General features: G+C 39.1%; 1 pseudogene; it reads left to right on the forward strand.

The window, feature by feature from the left end:
* The first annotated feature begins 17705 nt into the window (after window positions 1-17705).
* On the forward strand, window positions 17706-17824 carry LOC120610712 (uncharacterized; annotated as a pseudogene).
* The last annotated feature ends 1808 nt before the right edge of the window (window positions 17825-19632 follow it).

Here is a 19632-nt window from a genome sequence, read left to right on the forward strand (position 1 = left end):
AAGCTCCCAGGGGCAAGGAGTTTGGCTAGAAGAGAGGCTTTTGATCGCTTCTCAATGGGACAACAGACTTGGAGCTAAAGCATGAATACTGGTGATGTGCACATTCAGGACAGGGGTGAAATTGGAACCTCATGTAGCCAGTAGCCCCACAGGCCCCTGGGGCCTAGTGCTTGGCCAGGTTCTGATTCTCACAGAGGGGACAGTGCGGTGACTCCTGCCACCTCCCAATTCTGGTCAATTGCCAGGCCTGACCCTCAGGGCACTGGGCAGGACCTGGCCAGCTCTTGTTTTGGACCTTCTCTGAGATGTGGTCTCTTCATCCCTGATGGCATTGGCTGCAGGAGAGTGGTCCTACGAGCCTTTCCTAAGCCACAGCAAGAGGGCTCTTTTCAAGAGCAACCATTTAATTCATGTGTCCTGAAATTGAAATGACTTGTCAGGACTCCTGAATTCATCAGGGACTTCATCATATGCAGACCTTTTCTGGAGGCCCCACTAGAGTGTAGCACTACCGCCTCCTCATTCTCAGTACAGGCCAGACCTAAGGGGAAGGGCGTTCCCTCCTTACTGGACCCAGTGTTCCTGGAGATCTCATGAGAAAGACAAGGCTCAGGAAGCCAGCTTGGGCCTCTGCCTTGGCCTTGAACTAGGAGCCTACTGGAAACCCACCCTGACCTGCCAGGCCTTGACTCATTTCACCATCCAAGTTGTGGCTGCATTTGCCTTCTTTGTTTGACCGAATGTCCCAGGCTCCTGACTTCAGCCCTGAGGTCAGTCCACCAGTTTTCAGTCTGGAGGTGAGTAATCGCCAAAGAGCACTGGGCCTGTCAGAGCTACTCTCAACAATGGATTCTAGCCTAGAATTTGTTATTCTTTAGCTGGAAACCTCCTATCATTAGATTGCAACAATTCTGGCCCTCCCTTCCAGTCCTCTACCCCACCAAGGAAAGTGAAAGACCACAAGGGACAGTTACCTTAAGTTTTCACTCCACGTGGGCTGAGAACAGAGAGCAAGATACAGATGAGAAGAATACACACACAGAATCAAATCCTGAGACTCAGACCACAGACTGCTGGTGATCAGAGCATACAAGCAGTGTGGGGGAGGTGGGGACAAAATATTTCTAGGGGTCGATGCTAGTTTGACAGGTAGGAACCAGATATTGGGTACTGGTCATGCCATGGAGTATACACATTTTAGATGAGAAGGGTATGCACCTGAGATGTGTATAAGATGCTTGACCAATGTAATCTTCATATGCTTCATGTGGTCAAAAAACACAGCAGCGCCCTTTAGTCTTTTCTAGCTGAGTTGGCAAGTTTCTTTACTACAATCCACTGACAAATCTAAAAGGTGTTTTGATTTTGTTATTATTTTCTTCATCAACTCACAGACAGGGATAGCAGAGTAATCTGACAGTCATTGGAAAATTACTGATATCCCATGTGTATCACTGTTTTTTTTATAAGAACACATCTAACACATTAATTTATAACTTGAGAATGAGATAGACTAAAAGAAGATCTGTTCAACTCTGATTGAAAAGCCCGATTTCGGAAAGCTGGAAAAGAAAAAGTGTGATTGTTTCTGTGTTCTGTATAGAGAAATGTTGGAAAGAAGAGAATGCTGTGATTCAGAATACTTTGTCCATTTCTCAATCTTGGTCAAGTACTGAATCTTTGTAGCAAAATGAACAATCTTGGTTAGTGATAGGTGGATTTGGATGCCAGCTGTTTTGGGGATCTGGGGCTGATAAACGGCTCCAGGGGACACAGGCACATCCTAACATTATGATTGTCCATTCTGCCCTATAGAGGAATTTGCCTCTCCTGAAATGTTTCTGGGATTTCTTTCTAGAAACAAGGTGGAATGCATCAAAGACAATACAGGATGCTATAGATTCAATGATGAGAACCTACCTACAGGGATCCTGTGCAAATTCTTTTCAAAGCTTACAGAGGAAGGAGCTGAGGGAGGTGACAGGAGCCAAGAACATCAGTGATATGGTGAAGGGTGCTAACTAGTGTTAGGAACAGAAAGGCTCTTTCCCTTATCACCACAGTGTGGGAACCAGATTCCTCCCTTCCCTTTTGTGTGGAAACTGGACCTTTCAATGCCTAGATTGGCAATGCTACATGCTCATCTCCTATTTTACTGGACCTTCCTTCCTTCTCTACCAATTTCCCTGCCCAAAATATTCCCAATGAAAAAGTCCACCTCAGGCCCCATATATGTTTCACGTCCCCTCATATTCGGGGTTGACATCATCTTCAGCTCAGCCCAGCTGTCATTCAGCTACAATAAATTTTGCTTAGCATCTTCGGCCTTGTGTGTTTCTCTTTCAGAGACCCTAACACCTGGTGCCAAAACCCAGGAGGATTTGGTGCATGCTTAGTGGCCATTCCTCTGAGTCCTGAGGTTATAAGTTTGCAACCCAGAGAGCTGTGGGCTGCCACAGCTAGCCTGGGCTAACCTCCAAATCCTACCTTTTCCTCAGGCTCTAAGGGGTTAAGACCTAACCTCCCAGATCCTCCTCAAACCTTGCCAGAGAGGATGCCATATTTGGAGCTTCACTTTTTCATTGCTGATCTGCCATTCTACTTCGTTCACTTAATTTTCAGGTGAATAGTTATCCACCTCTTCTCAGGTCTTCTGTCTCACATTCTCTGACAAATACTAGTGCTAGGTCAGAAGACTCCTTCGCCTCCTGGCCTGGATCCTTCTGAACTGGGGATACCAGGCTTGGAAAGGAACCCTCTCTATCCAACAGACACTTTGTCAGTGGGGATGCTCTCTCAAAAAACTGCTCCCTCTCTGTGGTTTGCCACTCACACTTCTGACTTTTCCTGTCATTCTCATCCTCTTCATCATGGGGAACACAACCTCTACACCCTCCAAAACGACCCCCCTTGACTGCCTTTTAAGGAACCTAGACAACCTCAGCATCAAGGGTGATATCACAGAATTAAGTGTCTCATTTTCTATTGTAACACTGCTTGGCCGCAATATAAATTGGATAATGGATTTTAATGGCCTGAGAATGGCACCTTCGATTATAACACATTATGAGACCTTGACAACTTCTGTCACCGCAGTGGAAAGTATTTGAAGTTTCCTATGTCCAGGCCTTCTTTACTCTCCACTCAAGGCTCTCTCTCTATAAATCTTGCTCTACTTATCAGATGTTACTTCTTCACTCCAGTCTACTTCCCTTAACTCTAAAACTGACACTTCTTCTTTCAATCCCACTGACCACAGACCACCACTCCCTAGGCACCCACTCCCATACATACCTCTTTCAGCTGACCTCCCAGATGACTTCCCCACTCCCTCTTACCTTAACCCTTTGGCTCCCAACTCCCCCACTCTCCTTTCCCTTAACTGTTCTGCTCACAACTCCCCCACTCCTTCTTCCCTTAATACCTCGGCTCCTGATGAGTCCAGCTCAGATCCCTCAGAACCTTCTTTCTCCCTCCCTCACACAGATTCTCGGACTTTCCCCCAGAAACCTGGTACTGTGTTCCTTTTAAGGGAAGTTGCTGGAGCTGAGGGTATAGCCTGTGTTCATGTCCCTTTCTCTCTGGCTAATCTCTCTCAAATTAAGAAAAAGTTGGGGTACTTCTCTACTGACCCCACCACTTATGTCAAGGAATTTGAATACCTAACTCAATCTTATGATCTTACCTGGCATGATCTCTACATAGTTCTTTCCTCTACTCTTTCCCCTGAAGAAAAAGAGAGTACAGAGAGCCACTCAGGTTCAGGCTGATAACCTCCATCGGCAAGATAATCAACAGCTGGTGCTGGCAGTAGCAGCCTCCAGGAAGGATCCCAATTGGAACTATCAGATCTCCTAGGCTGCTAACACCTAAATCATATGGTAACTTGCCTTATAGCGGGGCTTCAAAAAGCAGTACACAAGGCAGTTAACTATGAAAACCTCAAAGAGATTGGCCAAGGTCCAGATGAAAATCTCACCCTTTTTCTGTTTCGTCTAATGGAAGGTCTCCAAAAATACACTAAACTAGACCCCTTCTCAGTGGAAGGCCTCCTCTTCCTATATACTCATTTCATTTTTCAATCAGCTCCTGACATCAGACACAAATTACAAAGGCTAGAAAAGGCCCTCAAATCCCACAAAGGGATCTCTTAAGTGCTGCCTTTAAATTTTTCAGTAATAGAGATGAGGAAAATGAACAACTTAAAAAGGAATCAAGCTAAATGCCAAATGCTGGCAGCAGCTGTCCAAGGATCCCATGGAAATAAGCAAACCCCTAAGGGCAGAACACTTGAGGCCCCTCCAGGCTCCTGCTTTAAGTGTGGCCAGGAGGGACACTGGGCCAAATGTTGCCTTAATCCTCATTTTCTTCCAGGCCCGTGTCCACACTGTGGCGAGAAAGGTCAGTGGAAAGTTGACTGTGACCTACTCCGCTCAAGGGAGGGTCACATCTCTTCTCTCTGAAAAGTCGGAACAACTGGATCTCAACCTGCCCAGTCTTCTAGGCCTCGCCACTGAAGACTAAGGATACCTGGGCACCATGGCCTTCGTGCCTATCCCTTCTTCCAAGCCCAGGGTAACTCTGCTAATGGCAGGTAAGCCATTCTCCTTTCTTATTGATATGGGGATCACTTATTCTGCCTTACTGGAATATGCAAGTTCTACTTGCCCCTCTCAAGTCTCCACTGTGGCGGTTGATGTTCTAATCTCCAAACCCTTTGCCACACCCTCCTTAAATTGTCTCTTACTTGGAACACCTTTCAATCACTCCTTCCTAGTCCTTCCTAAGTGCTCAACTCAAGTCCTTGGTAGAGACATTTTATCGAAATTCAGAGCCTCCTTTATGCTTCTCTCTCTCACCTCTAATTCAGACCCATCCTTCCTTCTTCTTCTCCCTAAACCCAAACCGGATAAATTCCCCTTCCAAACTTCTCTAGTCACATCCAAGTTCTGGGACACCTCTACCCCTTCCATACTGCAACAGCACTCTCTTTTCCACATAAAACTAAAAGACCCTTCAGTATACCCCTGTCAAACCCAATACCCCTTATCCTTAGAAAGCAGATGAGGCCTCCAATCCATTCTACAATACTTGCTATCGCAAAATCTCCCGACACCCACTCACTTCCCATTCAACATCCCAATCCTGCCTGTCAAGAAGCTGGATGGCTTATATAGCTTAGTCCAGGATCTTCGCATCATAAACCAGGCAGTTCTCCCAACCTGCCCAGTAGTACCCAACCCCTACACCCTCCTATCCCTTATTTCTTCAGACACTTCCCATTTCACTGTTATTGGCCTAAATGATGCATTCTTCACCATTCCTCTACACTCAGACTCCCAAAATCTCTTTACTTTTACTTGGACAGATCCTGTTACCCTTCAGTCTCAACAATTTACCTCGACGTCCTTCCTCAAGGTTTCCTGGATAGTTCCCACTTCTTCGGACAAGCCTTAGCATCAGATATAGCAAAACTAGATCTTCATCCCAGCACTCTTCTCCAATATGTAGTTGATCTCCTCCTTTGTAGCCCTTCTTATTCTCTCTCTTATGACCACACAACTAGTCTCTTAAATCATTTGACTAAAAACAGATATCAAGTCTCTCCCCAAAAGGCCCAACTTTCTTCTCCTCAAGTCATTTATCTTGGTCTCTCTATTACCCCACTATGTCACACCATTGCTTTAGACAAAAAAGACCTCATTGCCTCCCTCTCACTTCCTGCCTCAAAACAAGAGCTCCTTTCTTTCCTCAGTTGAGCAAGGTTTCTCTATATTTGGATCTCTAACTTCAGCATTCTAGCTCGCCCTTTATGCCTGGCCTTTAAAGGTCCATTGATTGAACCACTAGATCCCACCATTAAAATTAGCCCTTACTTCCAGAAGTTATAGCAGGCCCTATATTGGCCCCAGCTCTTTCCCTTCTCAACTTCTCCAAACCTTTTACACATTACACTTTAAAATATGGAAAGTGAAGGAATAGCACTTGGTTTCTTAGAACAAATCCAGGGACCTGATACTCAGGTAGTCACCTATCTATCAAAAAAATTATATACTATAGTCAGGGGTTAGCCAGCCTGCCTAAAAGACTTAGCAGTGGCTTCTAACTCTCGTAAGTCAGAAACTCATTTGGACACCCCATCATGGTTTATTCTTCACATAGCATCTCTGACCTCATAACACAAAGCTACTCAAAATCTCCCTCCCTAGAGAATACAAACTTTTCATATAATCTTTATTGAATCTACCCATATTACCCTAGCCAAATGCTCTCCTCTCAATCCTGTCACTCTTTTACCCATCCCCGACAGAGACTTTGCACTCCTGTATAGAAATCTTCAAACCTTAAGACTTCCTATTTCCCAAATATAACAGACTCCTCTTTGCTCATTGCCTCACCCACTTGGTTTCTTGATGGTAGCTCTTTCTTCCAGGAGAAGAAAAGTTTAACAGGCTATGCAGTAGTCTTTCTTACAGAGGTCCTAGAATTTAGTCTCCTTCTTGTAGCGACTACCTCCTTTTAACTTTTCTTTTTCTAATTAATTAATTAATTTTTTTAATGGAAGAAATTACTTAAAATTTTTCTGCCTTCTACCTCCCCTCTCCCCACTACCCTCTGGTAACCACTAATCCATTGTCCATGTCCATGAGTCTCTGTCTGGTTCATTTGTTATTTTTAGGTTTATATCTCACATATAAGTGATACCACGTGGTTTTCAACATTTTTTGACTTGCTTATTTCTCTTAGTATGATTATTTCACGGTCTATCCATGTTGTTGCAAATGGTAGTATTTCATCTCTTCTTCTGACTGAGTAATATTCCATTGTATATATGTACCACAGCTTCTTTAGTGAATCATCTATCATAGGACACTTCAGTTGGTTCCATGTCCTGGCCGCTGTGAATAATATTACTATGAACATCGGTGTGCAAATATCTTTTTGAACATGAGTTTCAAGTCTTTGGGATAAATACCCAGTAGATGAATTGCTAGATCATATGATAGATCAATTCTTAGTTTTTGAGGAACCTCCATACTGTTTTCCATACTGGATGTACCAATTTGTAGTCCTATCAACAGGGTATGAGGGTTCTTATTTCTCCATGCATCCTCTCCAGCAATTGTTATTACTTATCCTGTTGATGACAGCTATTCTAACTGGTGTGAGATGGTATTTTATTGTGATTTTGATTTGCATTTCCCTAATACCTAGCGATGCTGAGCATCTTTTCAAATATTTGTTGGCCATTTGTATGTCCTCTAGGGATAAGTGTCTGTTCAGGTCCTCTGCCCATTTTTTGATTGGATTGTTTGGGGTTTTTTGTTATTGAGTTGTATGAGTTCTTTGTATATTTTGGATATTAAGCCCTTATTGGAGGCGTTGCTTGCAAATATATTTTCCAGTTCTGATGATTGTCTCTTTATGTTGCTGACGGTTTCTTTTGCTGAGCAGAAGCTTTTTAGTTTGATGTAGTCTCATTCATTTATTTTTCCTTAGACGTACCTTGCCTTGAGGTCAAATTCATAAAATTCTCTGGAAGACCAAGGTCTTTGAGTTTATTTTCTATGTTTTTTTTCTATACATTTTATTGATTCAGGTCTTATATTCAAGTCTTTAATCCATTTTGAGTTAATTTTGGTGTATAGTGATAGACAACAGTCTAGTTTCATTACTTTGCAGGTGACTTTCCAGCACCATTTATTGAAGAGGCTTTCCTTTCTCTACTATATGTTTTTGGCTTCTTTGTCGAACATTATTTGCCCAAATAAATATGAGTTTACTTCTGGACTCTCGATTCTGGACTCTCAATTTGTGTGTCAGCTTTTCTGCCAGTATCATGCCATTTTGATTACTGTCACTTCGTAGTATAATTTGAGTTCGGACAGAGTGATGCCTCCAGCCTCGTTCTTTTTGCACAGGATGGCTTTGGTGATTCGGGGTCTTTTGTGCTTCCATACAAATCTGATGATTTTTTGTTGTTGTTCTATTGCTTTAAAAAATGCTGATGGGATTTTGATGGGGATTGCATCAATCTGTGTAATGCTTTAGGTAATATGATCATTTTAACTATGTTGATTCTTCCCATCCAACGGAATATCTTTCCATTTCTTTGTATCTGCTTCTATTTCTTTTAATAGAGTCTTGTAGTTTTCGTTATATAGATTCTTCATATATTTTGTTAGATTTCTTCCTAGGTATTTTGTTATTTTCGTTACAATTACAAAAGGAATTAATTTTTTCCACTTCTTTTCTGACGCTTCATTATTAGAGTATAGGAACACTATGGATTTTTGAACGTTGATTTTGTATTTGCTTATTGTTTCTAGTAGTGTTAATGTGGAGTCTTTAGGGTTTTCTATATAGAGAATCATGTCATCCGCAAATAGTCACAATTTGACTTCTTCGTTTCCTATTTGGATGTCTTTTATATCTTTCTCTTGCCTGATTGCACTCTCTAGGACCTCCGACATTATATTGAATAAGAGTGGTGATAGTGGACAGCCTTACCTTGTTCCTGATCTTAGAGGAATGGTTTTTATTTTTTCATCATTAAGTGTAATGTTGGTTGAGGGCTTGTCATATATGGTCTTTATTATATTAAGGTATTTACCTTCTAAAGAGATTTTGTTATGTGTTTTGATCATAAATGGATGCTGCATCTTGGCGAAGACATTTTCTGCATCTAATGATATGATCATATGATTCTTATTTTTTAATTTGTTTCTGTGGAGTATCACATTAATCGATTTGTGTATGTTGAACCATCACTGTGCTTCTGGGATAAAGCCCACTTGATTGTGGTGTATAATCTTTTTAATATGCTGCTGTATTGGGTTCACTGATATCTTATTTAGGATTTTTGCATCTGTGTTCATGAGAAATATCGGTCTCTAGGTTTCTTTTTTTCTGTTATCTTCACCAGGTTTTAGTATCAGGAAAATATTGACCTCATAAATTGAGTTGGAAAGTATTCCCTACTCTTCAATTTTTGGAAGAGTTTGAGGAGAATAGGTATTAAATCTTCTTTGAATTTTTGGTAGAATTCACTGGCAAACCCATCTGGTCCTGGACTTTTACTTTTTGGTAGGTTTTTGATGATTGTTTCAATTTCCATACTGCTCATTGGTCTATTTAGATATTCCAGTTCTTTTTGACTCAGTCTTTGAAGGTTGTATCATTCTAAGTACTGGCCCATTTCTTCTAAATTATTAAATTTGGTGTTACATACTTTTTCATAGTATTCTTGTATCTGCAGTGTCTGTCATAATTTCCCCTCTTGCATCCCTGATTTTGTTTGATTTTGTCCTTTCTCTTTCTTCTTTAGTGAGTCTAGCCAGGGGTTTGTCAATTTTATCAAACTTCTCAAAGAACCAGCTCTTTGTTGCAATTATTTGGTCTATTGTTTTTTGTTTGTTTGTTTGTTTTGTTTTCAATTTCATTTTTTTCTGTTCTAATTTTGATAATTTCTTTCTTTCTGCTGACCGTAAGCTTCATTTGTTCTTCTTTTTCTAGTTTCTTAAGATGAAGTGTTAGGCTGTTTATTTGGGCTCTTTTATTGGCCTATAATGACCTGAAATTTCCTCTTATGACTGCTTTTGCCGTGTCCCAAAAGTTTTAATATGTTGTAATATCATTATCATTTGTTTCTATGTATCTCTTGATCTCTTTTTTTATTTCTTCTCTGACCCAGTTATTCTTAAGTAGTATGTTGTTTAATCTTCATATATTTGTAGTTCTTACCTCTTTCTTTTAACAGTTGATCTCTAGCTTCAAAGCATTATGATCCGAGAACACAGTTGGTATGATTTCAACCCTCTTATATTTGTTGAGACTGTCCCAGTATGTGGTCAGTCCTTAGAATGTTCCGTGTGCACTAGAGAAGAATGTATAAGCAGCTGTTTGGGGATGAAAGGCTCTATAAATGTCAATTATGTCCAGTTGGTCTAACGTGTCATTTAAGGATGCTACTTCTTTACTGATTTTCTGTTTAGATGATCTGTCCTTATCCGACAGTGGAGTATTTAGGTCACCTACTACAATAGTGTTTTTGTCTGTTTCTCACTTTAGTTCTGTTAGTAATTTCTTTATATATTTCGAGGTTCTGTGATTGGGAGCACAGATATTAATAAATGTTATGTCTGCTTAGTGCATGATTTCCTTTATCATTATGAGGCGTCCCTCAATATCTTTCTTTACCTTTTTATTTTGAAGTTTATTTCTTCTGATATTAGTACCACTACTCCTGCTTTTCTCTGAATGCCATTTGCTTGAAATATCATTTCCCACCCTTTCACTTTGAGTCTATATTTGTCTCTGGAACTGAGATGTGTTTCCTGGAAGCAGCGTATATTAGGTTTTGTTTTTTGATCCAATCTTCAACTCCCTACCTTCTTATTGGTGAGTTCAGTCTATTTACATTTAAGGTGATTATTGAAATATGAGGTCTTCTTATAGCCATTTTATCTTTTGCTTTCTAGTAGCTCGATGTTTCCATTGCTTCCTTGTCCTTGTGCTTCTGTTTTCTTTATTTTGGTTGGCTTTTATGAGTTTTCTTTCTGGTCCTTCTTGTTTTATCTTACATACTTCAGTTCTGAATATTGGTATTTGGTTACCGTTATTAATATGTGTGCCTTATCTCCATTTCCCTTTGCGAATTTGGATCTTTGAATCCTCCCCTTTTCAGTCATTGTTGTCTCAGTTTGTCCCTATGTATGCTGAACATTCATTACTATCTTGCTATAGCAAATGTCTTCTTATTTTTAAGCTTATAATGCCCTGTTTTTATTAAGGGTTGCATTCCTGTGCTTCTATCAGCCTGCTAGTCACTTTACTCCTTATTATGGATTTTTTTTTTTTTTGGTCATTTTGTTTTAGGTGAGCTGACCCCTTTCAGTATTTCCTGTAATATGGTTTCATAATGGAGAATTCCTTCAATTTTTGTATGTCTGGAAAGGTCTTTATTTCTCCTTCATATCTAAAGGAGAGCTTAGCTGGTTACATTATTCTCGGCTGGTAATTCCTTTCATTTAATAGTTTGAAATTTTGATTCCACTCATTTCTAGCTCATACAATTTGTGCTGAGAAGTACAATGATAATCTAATGGGTTTCCCTTTGTAGGTTACCGTCTTCTTTTTTCAGGCTGCCCTGCTAATTCTGTTTTTGTCATTGATTTTTGATAATTTTAATATGATGTGTCTTGGTGAAGGCCTTTTTAGGTTGAGATAATTGAGTGTTCTGTTTACGTCTTGAATTCCAAGCTCCAGTTCATTCTTTAGTTTTGGGAAATTCTCGTCCACTATTTGTCTGAAAATGCTTTCTAGTACTTGCTCCTTTTTCTTCTGTTTGAGAATATCCATTATTCTTATGTTTCCTCTCCTGATGATATCAGCTAGTTCTTGCATTTCTCTTTCATTATTTTTCATTCTTTGGTTTCTCTCTTCTTCCTTCTGATTTATTTCTAGATTTCTGTCTTCGATATCAGTGATCTTTTCTTCCATTTGGTTGACTCTATTTCCCGAGCTTCCTATTTCATTTTTCATCTCTTTCAGTGTTGTCTTTATCTCCAGAAGATCTATTCTGTTCTTTTTGAGGGTTTCAATCTCTTTGCTAAAGAACTCTTTCTGCTCATCTAGTTGTTTTTTTCAATTCCTGAAATTGTTGATGTGAATTGTTTTGTATCTCAATGAGTGTTTTCAGAAGTACTATCCTGAATTCTCTGTCATTTAAGTCACATATTTCTATGTCTGTAGGCTTATTTTCTGGAGATTTCTCTCTTTTTTCTGAGATGCGTCGTCACCTTGGTTGTTCATGATGTTTAATGGACTATTTCTCTGCCTGGGCATTAATGGAAGTGTATTCTGCATTTTTTCCAGAAAGAAGATTTATTATATAAAGGTATCTCTTTAGCCAGTTGCAAAGAAGGCATGTTTCTTTTGGTTTCCAGTAGGTGCCATCTAAGCCTCTTGGATCTCGGCTTTATATAAAGTCTTAATAATGTCTTTTTTTTTCTTATAGATATTCAATCACGCTCACTACCCTCAGTTTCAGTCAGTGTCTCAACCGTTTTGATAGCGTTTGCTCAGATTCCCCTGAGGCTTTGTGGTGTTTGGTCTCAGAAGATCTGGGGAAGGGCCCCTCTGTGTTGAGGGTTGGGGGCTGCAGCTCAGCCTCGCTTTTTAACCATGGCCCATAAAAAATCAACTTTTATTTCTTTGATGTCCCCACTTTTCTGCCATCCCTGCTTCTCTGCCTTCTGCCCTGAAACTGAGCCCTGCCGCTGGCCACATGGAGATCACAGCTCTCCCAGCAGAGCTGTTCAGGAAACTTGCTGCACCTTCTCCTCTCCCCGCTCCTCCTACAGGGAGCTTTGGTGGCTGCGAGAGGGAACTTCTATGTTTCTCCCAGTTCAAAGCTCGACACCCAGGATTCTGACCCGTGGAAGCTCTTATGCACACATCCCACGCTCAGACGTGCTGGTGTGGAATTTCAGTGTTTTTTGTTGAGTTTTACATGTTCAGCTTATTGTTGTTTCAAGGAGAGAGATTTGGGAATGTCTCTCACTCTGCCATGTTTCTGACATCAATCTCTTTTAACATTCTTAATATTTATTTGATTTATTTCACCGACAAGAAATTCCTATATAATGTTGACCCAAAATGCTAATTAGAAACATTCCTAATGTTGAAAATAGATTTGAAAACATTAAACTCAGTTATGTGGTTTGTCATGGTTTTGGTGATTTGTCACTGTAAGGAGGTAATTTTCTATGGATACTTTGATATGAAGTATTTGTAATAAGAAATGAATATTGAATTCTATCAATTTTTTTCTTATTTACTTAGATGATTTTAAAAATTTTATTTTCTTAATATAAAATATTATATTTATTCATTTTAGAATTTAAAACAATGTTAGTTTTGTATATTTATTCTTATATATACCAAGGGATCCATTTCACTCATATTTGTATTTATATTTAGGTGACAGGTTAGTCAATAATTTGTATTGCTATAGTTATATTTGCGAACCAAGACGATAGTGATATAAAACCCAGTAGATGAATTTTATCATTTTGTATTCTCTTGACGAGTTCATATAGAATTGGTGATTTCTTTAGTAAAAGTTTAGACTCATTTATCAGTGAAGCCTCCTGATCCAGGAGTCAATGTTGCAGGAAGATTTTAATAACAGTCTCCATGTCTTTAAGAGATATGGATTTATTCAAAGTTTCTATTTCTTTTTGTATAGTCTTGATGTATGGAGACTTCATAAGAAATTATTCATTTCATCCAAATTTTCAAACAATTGGCATAAATCTCTTTGTAACTTTCTTTTACAGTCTTTTTTATTTTGTTTTATTAGTGATGCTTTTCCTTCATATTAGTCACTGGGAAACAGAATTGAAAGCAGCATGTCAGGCTTTATTTAAGAGAAAGTCTCCAGGAAAGCCTCAGGACAGAGAGGACAAAATGAGGGCACAGCAGAAATCTGCAACCTCTGGCACCTGCAGCTGGAGTGAGCACTAAGCACAGCCCAACTCCTGCCCCAATGTACACAGAATCTCACACTATAGACATATGCATCTCAGGTCCTGCCATTTGAAAAAAAGCATGAGAACAACAAAATAAACAGTCTAGGGAGACAAAGCACACATCAGAAGCAAACTCAGATATGGCACAGATTTTGGAAATAACAAATAGGATATTTAAAATAACTATAACAAATACATCAAGGGCTCTCATATAAAAAGAAACATCCAGAACAGATGGGTGATGTAAACAGAGAGATGGAAACTCTGAGAAAGAAACAAAAGGAATTGCTGTAAATAAAAAACACACAAATGGAAATGATGAATACCTTTGACTAGCTCATCATGAGAATGGGCACAGTTAACAAAAGAAACAAGGATACTTTTGCTATTTGATTGTTTATTTAAATTATTCAATTACTAATATACATAAATTCCATTAAATACTATCATTGTTTTATATAAATAATAGTCATTTAGTTTTATCACATTATCATCTACCTTCATAGATTTTATTTCTTCCTATATCAATGTATTTTCACCTGTGAGCATTTACTTTATGCTTTAAGAACATTATTTTGTATCCTTTTAATTAAAGACAGAATATGATAGTTTCTCATTTTTTTGTTTGTCTATGATTGGCTTATTTTTCTTTATAGATTCCAGGAGATTTTTCAGAGCCTGAAGTTCAAGGTCAGTAGCTATTTCTCCCAGCACTTTGAAAGTGTCATTCCATAGTCATTAATTCATTATAACTGGGAAATCAGCTATTGCTTTTGTCAATGCTTCTTTAAAAACAATGTATTTCTGTTTCACTTTTGGCTATAAATATTTTACTCTTCCTTTTTTTTTTTTTCCAATCGTAGTGCTACTGTGCATCTAAGATTAGCTTTCTTTTTATTTGTGCTTTTCAGGTTTTAAAGCTCATTTTGGATCTTTGACTTCATGGGTTATTTTGTGTTTTGAAAAATTGCACCTAACACCTATCAGAATGGTTATCATTAATAAATTAAAAAACTGATAAGTGTTGGCAAGGATATGGAGAAAAGGGACCCCTCGTACAATGTTGGTGGGATTACAAATTGGTACAGCCACTACACAAAAAAGTTTATAGGTGCCTCAAAAAATTAAAAATAGAACTACCTTTTGACCCAGCAATTGCACTTCTGGGTATTTATTCAAAGAAAACCAAAACACTAATTCATAAAGATTTATGCATCCTAATATTCGCTGCAGCACTATCCACAATAGCCAAGATAAGGAAGCAACCTAAGTGACCATAAATAGATGATTGGATAAAGAATTTATGGTACATGTATACAGTGGAATATTACTTGGCCATAAAAAAAAAATGAAATCTTACCATTTGCAATAACATGGATGGACCTAGAGGATATTATGCTGAGTGAAATAAGTCAGACAGAGAAAGACAAATATTATACGATTTCACTTATATGCAGTATCTAAGAAACAAACAAAATAAACTAACTAAACAAAAACAGACTCACAGATACAGACAACAAACTGGTGATTGCCAGAGGTGAGGAAGTTTGGGGGGCTGGGTGAAAAAAGTGAAGGGATAAAGAAGTACAAATTAGTAGTTATAAAACAGTCATGGGGATGTAGAGTACAGCAGAAGGAATATAGTCAATATTATTGTATGGTTATGTGTAAGGCCCAATGGCTGCTAGAGTAATCGGGGAGATCACTTCATAATACTGTATACCTGAACTAATTAAAATGTAATAAAATAAAAATAAGAAAGAAAAAAATTGCTATCTTTTCTTTAGCTATGCTTTTGCCCTTTCTCCCTTTCACTCTCTCAGACTTCAAACACAAGCAGTTAAGTTTTTTCACTGTTTATTATATTATCTCATGATCTACTTTATATTTCACAATCTTTCTTATCTCTGTGTTGAGACTGGCTATTTTCTTCTGGCTTAACTTCCAGTTCACTAATTTATTTAGTTATCAAATACTCCATTCAACTCATCTATTAAGTTCTTAATTTTAAAATTTTCACCAGAATTTCAAAATTTTATTCTTTCAGAGTTTCCAGTTGAAATTCTCCATATTGTCAATTATCTCTTGAACATATTTTATTATTTTTAAATCTCTTTGATAACGATGGCATCTGAATTTCTTGGTGTTTGATTTCCATTAAGGTTGAATTTCCTGTTTTTAGGCATGCAATACTGTTCCCTGTGTGCTGGGAAACATCTGAGTAACACACTATGTATATAAATAATTTTAGAGAAAATCTGGGCCCCCAGATGCCAAAATCTTTCCCCAGAGAGGAGTCACATGTGACTGGCTGGTGGCTGGTCAAAGGCGGGCTGCAGGTGAGGTTCTCCATGGTGTCTCCATCTCTGTGTGAGGGCTGCTCTGCTTCCTAATCACCCTGACTTCTAGGCCGCATTTAGAACTCTTTTCATCTGTTAGTCCTAAACTCAAATTTGTGTCCCTTCAGCCCCAGAAGATTTAAAAGTTATTTTCTAAATTTCTCGACCTCCTGCACTACTCTTTACTCAGTTTTGCGTCTCCTGGCTGCTTGTATGTGACAACTTCTCTGAAGGGAAGAATGGCTCTTCCTGTTGTCTCATGCCTCCCTTCTTCCCTTCTACTCAGGGGTCTTGTTCTCTCAGGTCCTTGTTACCTGGCTGGGTCTCTGAGATCTTTGATCTCCAGTTTATGTACTGAGCTTTTATACAATTTTCTCACTGTTTTCCATGGAAAAACTTATCTGCATGAGCACCATCTGAGAGGTGGAAGTCCCTGTCCCACGTATCCTAGCTACACATGCATTAGGAAAGCTTCTAGTAACATCTATCTAAGTGAGAAGATTCAACAGAATGAGAAGACAATCCTCATGTGCCCTTGGAGTTGCGTCCTACAGCCCTTTGTGCAAGGGGTATCTACCCTGGGTCGGGTGACCGAGCACCACAGAGTACCTCACTCTGCTCACCAACTTTCTTCTACTTGTTTCTCTGTTTTACAGATATCATAATATAGGACCAGGATTTATGTATACATTTCCTCAGTTTTCTGTATTTATTATTTTTACTAAGATTGCATTTATAATGCAGGAGCTCCAGGCCTGGAACGTGCACCTGGGCTTTGGTTGTTCCAAAAAAAACCACCAGGAGGAGCAAAGGGGTGAGACATGCTATTTATTACACACAGGGCAGAGGCCCTTCGATGGCAACTGGTTGGAGCTGCAAGAAACTGCACCTGGCCAAGGGCAAGCAGAGTTTTATGCACACAGGCAGAGAGAGGGGTTATCTTATTGGGGCAGCAGCTGCCTTATCAGGCAAATGGGGGCACGATGTGCTGCTTGGTTACAGGAGCAGATAACGTCTATTGGGGCAGCAGAAAACCTCCTTGGGAGCAGGCACTGCCTACAGCCCTTTGTTTACTGCCTTCCTTATGGCTCTTGACCAGGCAGCCATCTGTCTTCTGAGTATGTGGAGGGGCTATGTTCTGAATTAATCCAACAGCATTGCAAAAGCAAATGAAAGAAAATCCTATCTGTGATCTTAGGTCCACCCCACCACCATTGCTCTGTATCACAGACTGCTGGGCATGAAAACCTGTGTGCACATCACTGGGGACAGAACTGATATTCTCCAACCCTACCACCACCACCACAGCTACGAAGACCCTCCAGATCATTTGGAGAAGTGAGTCCATGCAGCTTCAAAGAGAAGGAGGGGACACACACAGTTTTGCTCAGCAAGAGCCTAGAGCACAGGGCTGTGATCCACAGGAAGTGTCAATGGCAGTCCAAGTGCTTCAGACAACCAGAGTCTCTATATTTCTTCTGAGGATGGTAGAGGATGATGCATTAAAAAAAAAAAAATCTTTATAAAACTGGCATTAGTATTTTTTGTGACAGATTTCCAAGGGGAAAAACAGGAATTATATTAGAAAACTTGGCCTGGCAAGAGAGAAGATCTGATTCTAAGTACCTGTCAAAAATTCTAAATTATCTTTGTTATGCCACAGTGATTTTAAAGTAGACATATAAACCTCAGTTTCATTTATATTCCTCAATGAAAAGCAAGTGTATAAATGAAATAAGAAATACTATTATTGCATAAATAATAGGAATTCCATTATGAATCATAGAGGAAAAAAGTATGGATCCTCCCTTAAAATAAACAGAGGTGATAGATTTATGGCCATGCCACCCTGAACATGCCTGATCTCGTCTGATCTTGGAAGCTAAGCAGAGTCAGGCCTGATTAGTACTTGGATGGGAGACCACTTAGGAAGACTGGGTGCTGTAGGCGTAAAAAAATAAAATATAAATGGAGGTGATTGTAGGGAATACACTCTTAAGAAACAGAAGAATATCACAGCACTCTGGTAGAAAATGGAAGACTGTGACTTAAAGCTATTGCTGCAGTTAAAGTCTCCACAAAACAGTTTAATACATCCTTTTAAAATAAATACTCTCCATGCCTATGTGGAGGTGATATTATTAGGATAGGCTGAACTCTTAAAATGATGAAATTGAGTTTGGTGTAAATTTATAGAGGATAAAGGGAATAAAAAAATATGCTCCAGTAAGTGATATGGGACAGAGTAATTTTAAAATGAAGAGAATGAGGATTTATTATTATTATTATTATTTATTATTATTTATGCCTACAGCACCTGGTCTTCCTAGGAGGTCACCCATCCAATCAGGCCAGATCCTGCTTAGCTTCCAAGATCAGACATTGAGCTTGTTCAGGGTGGCATGGCCATAGACCATGGATTGTGGCTTCACTGGTATGTGAACCCAAGACCTTCTATGTGTAAAGAAGACGTGCTAACCGCTACACTATATGGAACTACGTCCTAGAGGGTTTATTAACTTTATGTCTATGTTGTGTTGGTAAAAGTGATTATTAACACACATGTACATTAAACATCTTGTAATTAAAATATCATATGATAAAAAAACAAAGTAGAAACATACTCTATGCCAGCCAATGGAATAAGATAGACCAAACTAATTATTATTAGCAAAAATATTACTTAAAATATCAAACTATTGTACACTACGTAGAGTAGAAGATTTATGAAGTGTTACATTTCATGCAATGGTTTTGTTTATTTTTGACAGTTGTCATTTTAGCAGTCTCCTCTAACACAACACACCTTTATGCCCAGAACAAATACTGTTCTACTCCAGGAGCAAAGGGACTTGGCCTTTCTGGTCCAATTCTGTCTTTTTGCCAACGAAACAGTAACTGGTTGGTTAGATCTAATTCAAGACCAAGAAAGCATTGAGCTAAGCAAAAGTGTTAAAACTTTTGAGTCTTTTAAAATGCTTCTTACAGCCAGGACTTCACCCTTGGACACATTAAATTTCAACAAAGAAGTGTCATTTAGTAATTGTTAAAAGAAAGAGACCGTTAAAAATCTAACTTCAGATTTTCCTTTGGAATAAAGTGTCCTTAGCTCATAAGATGTATTCATCCACACTTCGTGTTTCCAAACCCCTTTTATTTATGAGCGTTGCCCCCTGACATGGTTATAAATGTATTGCTCTATAACTACTATTTTATGGATAGCTTGGTTTTACGCCTCGCTGGAGGTAGAGATGGGCACTAATTTGCATGGAGAATTAGTGAAAATGAGGCTTAAGGAAGATTTATGCTGATGAAACTTAGAGGATAAGTCCTGAGTCGCAGGATATTTGTGCCCCACATGAATGTGCACCAAAAGGTCCCCTCCGCAGAGAAGGCGTCAGTATCAGCAGGACAACATACTCGTTCTTTGAATTTAGTTGGCATTTTCCCTTGGGCCAGTGCTGGCAACCACGATGACATGGAAGGTGGTGCCTTTGCCCAACAAGACCTACTCTCCTTCCCCTGTTATCATCTGTCTATCACATTTGCCATCACTCAGTCTGCAGGCCACAGACAACACCTTGGCACAGGATGCAACCCCAACAACAGGCCAGTTTATCTGTGAACCCTTCATACTGAAATAGCCAGAAACTGGTGACTCATTCATTGATCACCAGGTTTCTTCCAGTAATGCTACAGTGGACATCACGATGCATTTATCCAGCATGGTAAATTCATGTAAACCATAGTTTCCAACG

The sequence above is a fragment of the Pteropus medius genome, unplaced genomic scaffold (assembly GCF_902729225.1).
Source record: "Pteropus medius unplaced genomic scaffold, Ma_sr-lr_union100, whole genome shotgun sequence".
Lineage (NCBI taxonomy): Eukaryota > Metazoa > Chordata > Mammalia > Chiroptera > Pteropodidae > Pteropus > Pteropus medius.